The sequence below is a fragment of the Marmota marmota genome, unplaced genomic scaffold, assembly GCF_001458135.2.
Source record: "Marmota marmota marmota unplaced genomic scaffold, marMar, whole genome shotgun sequence".
Classification (NCBI taxonomy): domain Eukaryota; kingdom Metazoa; phylum Chordata; class Mammalia; order Rodentia; family Sciuridae; genus Marmota; species Marmota marmota.
In genome coordinates this window covers 33,101,628-33,109,771 of record NW_025999982.1, presented here as the reverse complement: position 1 = coordinate 33,109,771, position 8,144 = coordinate 33,101,628, and the positions used below count along the sequence as shown (strand labels likewise).

General features: G+C 33.1%; 1 long non-coding RNA gene across 1 annotated transcript in view; it reads left to right on the top strand.

The window, feature by feature from the left end:
- The first annotated feature begins 6 nt into the window (after positions 1 to 6).
- Positions 7 to 8,144, top strand: part of LOC125617504 — a 34,070-nt gene continuing 25,932 nt past the window's right edge. The window contains exon 1 of the long non-coding RNA XR_007348555.1: positions 7 to 1,012. This is a non-coding gene — a long non-coding RNA (uncharacterized LOC125617504). The remainder of the gene's footprint in view (positions 1,013 to 8,144) is intronic.

The window sequence follows — 8,144 nt, the reverse complement described above, 5'->3', positions numbered from 1 at the left end:
CGGGATCTATCACTTTCTGAAAAATTTGTGGAAGTAAAAATATTTTCTTTTTGTAAATGGTAACTGATACACAATTTCCTCGTAGGGTGTAAGTTTGGGGACTTATCTGCTTTAATTAAAGCATACCCTGTCTGTGTATGTGGATAACTTAAAAGAAATGGGTGTCTTGGTGAGAGTTCATGAGGTTGATAACTGCTGCTGAGTTTGAAGGATTGACTCAAACTCTGGTCAGCAGTGGTATATGAATGCCAAGTACTAAGAATTTCTGGAATGTAGAATTGCACAGCACTGATAAAGTTTGCTTTGTTCCCCTATGTGACTTGACCCATTGAGAAAATGTGGTTCCCTAGGAAGTTTTAATAGTTCAAAGTCCATAGTTAATAAAGAAAAAGGCCACAACATAATTCAGCTTGTTTTCACCTGCTGCCTCAAAGATTAACTTCCTTAACCTTAATGGGATAGAGTTACCCTTTGCTTTGAGAAAGTAATTTATGGAGCTTTTCACTTTTGTTAATTTCAGTAAGCATGATGCTGCTCCTATTTGTGAGGATTTTGTTTTTGCTCTGGGTTGGTGTCACAAACTCCTAAGTCTTCTGCAACTTAAGAACCTATGGCAACTTCACCTAAAACCAAATGTCGGGGAAAAGCACACCCACTTTTCTGTATCAGCTTAATCTTGCACTGGACTCATAAGGGTTTTAAATTACCTTAGGAAAGTAGTGACTGATAGAGCTTAACCTTCAGTTTTCCTCATTTATTTTCATAAGAGAATGGGAGTGGAATTCAAAACATTCAATTTTGGAGTTAATGTGCGTCACTCCGCTGAGAGTGATAAGTTTTGTGTTTTTCCAGTGGGAAACTTTGATACACAATGGGATACAAGTGTGTTATATACTTCGTTATTCCTTTCTGTTTTTTCTTCTGATTGTTGCTTACTCTTTCAAAAATCAGCTGACTGTACAAGTTCTCCCTGGGAGCAGATTTCAGAACAAAAGTGATCTATAAACAGCACGTAAGTCTCTCTTTTTTTGGTCAGAATTTATAACTTTTTCCTATTTTTATTTATAGTCTAAATTCACTTAACTACAGCTTTTTAATGTTACATGTGCACATTATGCTGTTAAGAGAGTGTAGTTTCTATGTTTGGTTACTTATGCTGTAAGAAGGATTTTTATTACATAATGCATGCTGGAGCCATATTAAGTAACCTGGTCTCTTGCCTGTTGTTTCTTGTAGACAACAGTAATGGATGAAAGCTATTTGCATATGTGGTCTCAGTGTATCACAACATTTTATAGAAACTTGGTAGATGAACAGAAGACATTCATGAAGCTTTGTGCTTGTTTTGAATTTGAGACATTTTCTAGAATATTTCTGTTAGGGGCTTTTAAATTTACAAATTGTTGTCTGTATATCTGAGAAACACCTGCTGGGAAGCTTTCTTCAGGTTAACCAAACCAAAAGCTGAAGAAGGCTTATTCCTGTTGACAGTGAGCAACTGTAAACATCCTCGACTGGAAGCTGTGAAGCCACAAACTGGCTTTCAGTCAGATGTTTGCAGCTGCCTACTGCCTCAGACTTCAAGGATCCACTTGAAGAGCAATTATCTTGTTTACTAAAACTGGATACCTTGTTTTCTTTTTGATATATTTTTTAAAAGCTTGGGTAAAAATGGTGCAAATTAAATAACTTTTAAACCTTCTTTGTATATTTTTAGATAGCTTCAGATAGATAGGAGAAGAAGTACTCTTGTGTGTATATAGAATATGATGTGTGTGTGTGTGTGTGTGTAATTCTTAAAAAGAAAGTATTCTTGAGAGAAATGAAGAAATGTATTATAATTTTTTTTGTTATTTTTAAAACCAGTATACTAGATAGTATTTTAAAAGTCATTCTAAAAAAATGATCTGTTTTATCCTATTTGTCTTTATCTGCAGTTTCAATGTAGGTGTTTGAGCCATTCACAAAAATTTCTATTAATGAAATATAGATTATTTGAAAAGAGAAAAAAGTAAAGACCAAATCACTTTCACATTATTTGACTTGAACCTCCTTTATTTCCTTCTTAGTCTTTAAATAATAAAGTATCAGTTAATTGTTTTTATTTTTTAGATAGTCAAGTATGTAAAATAAACTAATATTGATTCAACTGATTCTTATTTTAAAAATCTATTTGTTCTTGTTTTCAGCAGAGTAGTTTAGGCCTTGGTAGAGACTTTTTCCTCTCAATTGAACAGTTTATGCAATAACTCATATTGCGTAAAAATAATAAATTCTATCCTAAATATATGAAAGCCATTTAAGATTGAGAATCCTATGATGAATCTGTAATGAACTTAATTTCTAGTTCATCTGTTTATTTTTAACATATGAATATTTATTTGCTTGAATTGTTGAAATTAGAAACTTTAAAAGAGGTGAAGGCAGCATCCTTTATGTTCTGAAACACAGTATTTTAAAAATGTATTATTTTCATTAATTTAGAATTTATAGCTTCTGTTCCCCCACTTACTGCCCATTGATGAAGTGATAGTAAAGCAGTGTGATTATCTCATTATTTTAAAATCGTATCCATTCTCATAGCTGTAATGGAGAGACATATGTATAAAAATGCCTGTAAGTTTCCCTTGTACATAAAGCCATCAAGTGAAAAAACTCAATTAGTCATGCCAGCCATGAGAGGTTAGTTGGCTGCCACTGAAATGCAAGGGGCTGGGTGGGGGAGCCCTCTGTCAGGCCCTGGGGTCTGGAATTGAGAATGTGGCCTGTTTTAATAGGTAAACGGAAAACACTTAGAGCAAATAACTCAGCTGTGTCCCAGGGAACCTACATTATTTCCCAGGGAATGACTATAGGTTGGAAGAAATGGGTAAACTTTTCCTGGTTCTTTGACCTTCACTGTCTTTAGGTTCTCCGCGTGTGTTATTTCAAGCACCCCCACCACCTCACTGCTTCCTAAAATTTCCATTTTCCTCTTCTATTTGCTTATTTCCTTCACATAATAATTGCTTATTGGAATTTTCTTCAGTTGTAAAAATTACAACATTCTTAGATATTCTTAAACCAACAAATGCAAACCTCCATAAAGTCATTCTGGTTAGTTTTAAAATTGATACCTACTATTTGTTTTGTTTTGTTCCCCACATTTCCACAGTAACAATCTAAAATGCTATTTAAAAATATTAACAGTGTGCTATTTATAGTTGAAATAAGATCTAGTACAATTTTTTTTTTTTATTATTTCACAAAAAGAATCTAACTTTAAAAATTTACAGTATTACATTCCTACAATTACCTGGACAAAGTTATTGTGCACTTATGTAAGATAAATTAACATTTTGCATAAATTAGAAACCATTACTAATTACTTTCATGTGGTTTTTTTCCTATTTTTTTTTTAAATTTCATGTTTGTATCAGCGTAATAAAATATAATACATGAACTAGGACATCATCTTTTTTTTCAGTGCTGGAGGTCAAAACCAGGGCTTCTTACATGGTAGGCACATTCTCTACCACTGAGTTGCACTCCCAACTCCTTAAGCTTTTTAAAATGGACTGTAGTAGATCAATTACTGAGAATAAGATACTGTCAATGTGGATGCTATATAATCATAACCTGAATGTTTCTGTAAAGTTGGTAATGTTTAAATAATAGCACCAAACTGACTAACCATCATGACTGTTGTACCTTTCATTTTTATTTATGATTGCCAAAGTAAAAATTGGCACATCCTTAGAAGGGAGCTTCCTAAAGGAAGTATAAGAGCTTCTAAAATTAGCAGTGGTGATTCATTTGAATGATACTTACTCTTCCTGATCCTGAAACTCTGATTTGAACCTGCATTTCATTTCATAGTGATTATGTCTATAAATACCTCACCTATGTAAACCCTTTCCTCCCTGAGAGAACAGCAAAAACCAGGGTAGGGGATACTGGAGACAAGGGAGTTGCATGTGGGTGTAACCCTGAGTAGGACTTGAAATTTAGACCTTTGTGGCCCATGTCTGCCCAGATTGCTATCAGAATTGCCTTTTTTTCTTAAGCCAAATTTTAACTAACTATTACTATTTGGATTTAAAAAAAAAAACAAACACTTTCCTAAGGCTGTCAGTTTTATGTGATTTATTAAGACAAATTCAAACTTCCAGTTGCTTTTTTATATTAGAAGAGTAACAGGATGTTAATTGTTTCTGTTACCTTTTGAAGTAACTTACACAAAATGATTCTTAAGTATACCATCTTTTTGTTTGTTTGTTTTTGTTATTTGCATTACAATTCTTATTACACATATATACCACAATTTTTCATATTTCTGTTTGTATATAAAGTAGGTTGACACCCAATTTGTGTCTTCATACATGTACTTTGGCTAATGATGTCCATCACATTCCACCATCCTTGCTAATCCCCTGCCTCCTCCCTTTCCCTCCCTCCCCTCTTGCCTCTCTAGAATTCTTCTATTTGTCCCATTTCCCCCTTCCTGCCCCATTATGAGTCAGCCTCCTTATATCAGAGAAAACATTCAGCATTTGTTTTTTGGGGAAATTGGCTAACTTCACTTAGCATTATCTTCTCCAACGCCATCCATTTACCTGCAAATGCCATGATTTTTTATTCTCTTTTATTGCTGAGTAAAATTCCATTGTGTATATATGCCACATTTTTTTTTTTATCCATTCATCCACTGAAGGGCATCTAGGTTGGCTCCACAGTTTGGTCTCACTAAAATAATGGAAAAGACTTTCTTCACATTGTGCTATATCAGAATAAGTATTCAAGATTCTGAATAGATGTGGAAGATATATTTTATTTTCTTTATTTATTTTTATGTGATACTGATGATCAAACCCAGTGTCTCACACATGCTAGGCAAGCACTCTACAACTGATCTACAACTACAGCCCTGAGGGTTTTTTGTTTGTTTGTTTTGTTTTAATATTTACTTTTTAGTTGTAGTTTGACATGATACCTTTATTTTATTTATTTATTTTTATGTGGTGCTGAGGATCAAATCCAGGACCTCGAATGTGCTAGGCGAGCACAATACTGCTGAGCCACAACCCCAGCCCCAATAGTGAGTTTTTATTTTGTTTTTCTTCTTCATCTTGCTCCTCTTAATGGCAAAAGCCAGTAAATAAAATGAAAAAAAATACCTTATTCTCTGAATGTGCTTATTATTAGAAATAATAGTCAATGAATTAAATATTTATTTAATATTCTTTTTTAGTTGTTAGGCATGGACAAATTATTACTCATTAGTATACACTTTTTAAATTTGTAATGAGAATGTAGTGGGTAAGTTAATTTTGCCAGGTGATAATCTGCTTTTCCTACTTTTTAGATCTGATTGTTACATAAGCTTGGTGATCCAATACTTTGAGAATTGAGGCTTTTTGACACAAATTAAAAAAAATTAAAAAGATTGGGAATTCATTTAGCACCAAAGCTAAATGTAAACTTACTGTCCCCATAGATTTCAGCATCCTGCAGGTTTAAAGAAATTAATGAATGTAGTCCATCAGATACATTTACAACTATATGAGTAACATCAGAACCTCTCCATAGCTCTCCTTTCAAAAACAATACAAGAAGGTCTCAAGATGTAAGATACATTTTGGAAAGCATGTTGGAAAATATAAAGCATTATTCAGTGTGATAAGGTATTATAAACTGTTTCATTTCAATGTGCTTCCTTGTGGTTCTGACCACTATTTCTAAATTTTAGGTTTGGTGTTTTTTGTTGTTTTTTTTTTTTTGCTAAAGAGTTAAACTTTCAAAAAGTGAAAGTGCTAATACCAGTTGTCTATAAGAAAAGAAAAATTGATGTAATAGCAGTACATGCAGTTAAATGTATGTAAGTATCAGTGCCATAAAGCAATAGCATTTATAGTCATTATTTCTACTGTCAGTAGAGATAAAAATATATACTTATATATATTTTCAGGATGTGATGTTAATGCTATAGAAACATTGTTACCCTGTTTAAGTGAAGATTTACTTCCACTGAGTGTAATAATGTTGAAATGAATCCAAGAATTAGTAAAAGTTTCAAATTTACATATTTAAATTTGAACATTCACATTTTGTACTTAGTAGATCTTAAACTGTACACTAAGGAAATTATTTTACTAAATTACTTAATTTTAACTTTCACATTTGACTAAAATTATTTTTAGAATTTTAATCTTTAAACTATGAAAAGCCCATCTAGAAATTTTTATTTTCAAACATTTGTTCTTTTTCATATGTTTTCATGGCTATATCAGATATATAGTTGTTTATGCCTGATTTTTATTATACTCTTTTACCCCCAAATAAATTATGACAATCAGAAATTTAATAAGACATTAGGAAATTTTCACATTGTTTATTCACAGAATAATGTTCAACTGTACCATAAAATAATCATGTAACCTTCTATACTTTTGCTTTAGATTCTGGGCTGATTTCATACTTGATCCTAAGTCTCTGAGTAATTAAAAATAAATCATAATGAATTGTGAGAAATTCTAAAAATTTAAGGTCATTTAAAAAGTATGAATTTCATTTCTTAGAATTCAGTTTACTAAAATATAATTTATCTGTTCTTTTTGTATAGAACAGAATCTATTCAGATTATTGGTACAGATTTAGGTATTGCTGCAAATTGAATGTATATGATAAATTAATAGCTAATTGAACCACCTTTTAAAATAATTCAGTTTGCCACCTGAGACAAGGGCAGGACTAGTGCCAGAGAAATTAGGGTAATGTTTTGGATCAGAAAACAAGCTTTCAGAGTCTGGTATGAGCAGTCCTATTCCCTAAATCTCCAGAAGTAGTAGCTTACTTTTCCTGAGGGAAATTTTAATTCCCAGGGATGACCAACACCTTTATTATTTTTAGATTAAATTAAGATAATTATTTGTAGATTAAAGAAGAATAAGAGAACACCAATAAAGACAGAATGATTTTTTAAAAATGAAGAATGACAACTTTATCTTAGATATTAGTTAAGTGTTAAGGTGCATAAACGCTGTAGTGCATCTCTTTTGAAGCCTCTTCTAAGGAGAACTTTCTGATCTGGCTCATGCCCCATCTTCTGCTGTTCTCTAAGTTCCAGCTACACAGACTTTCAGTTCTTTGAACAACCTTGTTCTATTCCTTTATGTCCCAAGGCCTTTTCCTTAGCTCTTCCCTCCATAGATTGAATGCTCTTCTTTTTCTTACCTTTACCCCTAAACGCATACACCCATGCATGCACATACGGAGGCATGCGCATTCATTCTTTTGATTTTGTTCTACATTGTTGTTTCCTTGTGGAGAGAATTCTCTATTTTTGTTCATGCCGTGGGAAATTTCTTCGCCCTAAGATAGGAATCATAAAAATCAGCCCACCATGTGGGATTCTGGGAGGTAAAGCATTTTAGACAGATAAAAAGAACAAGTGCAAGTGGCCAGAAGTTGGATCAAGCAAAAATTATGAAATATGTCAGTACCAAGTGGGCTACACAGGGTCAAAGAGCTAAGCAATGGACAGGGCCTTGTAGGTCATAGTGACAAGTTTGACATTTACCAATAAGCATTGGATTAATATTTTGTAATTATGAAATGTTCTTTGAATTTTGAATTTGGTTAAATTAAATGGTAGCACCTTAATCATAGTGTCTGACCCTATCTGAAGGTAGTAGTTTTTTCAAAATGTGAATAACAGCTTGCTTCAAGAAATATGAAATGCTTACTTGCATAAGGGATACTGAGTGTTAGGGGCTGAAGAATACAAAGTTGACAAAGCTTTGATCCATGTGGTGGCTAGCAAGAGTGGAATGATATGATGTTATGTGGACCAGACATCCAAGATTATTTGAATCCCACCTGAGACCAGCCAGACCTCCTTGAAAAGGTACCTCAGGAATTACATGCTAGGAAGGGGAACAAAGAAACAGTATAGCTTCTTATCACCAAGTAGGGCATCTGCTCTAACCCCAATATAGAATGTTAATGTGATGGCCTGGAATAATTTATCTTACACTCCTTTAACCTGCAGCCCCATATTGGGCAGTTGTATATATGAAATATATTGAAGAACAGAGGCTGAGAAAGTAAAAGAAAAATCAGAAGCTGTTTGCATGGTACCACTTTCTCTTGGTAGGAAGAATATC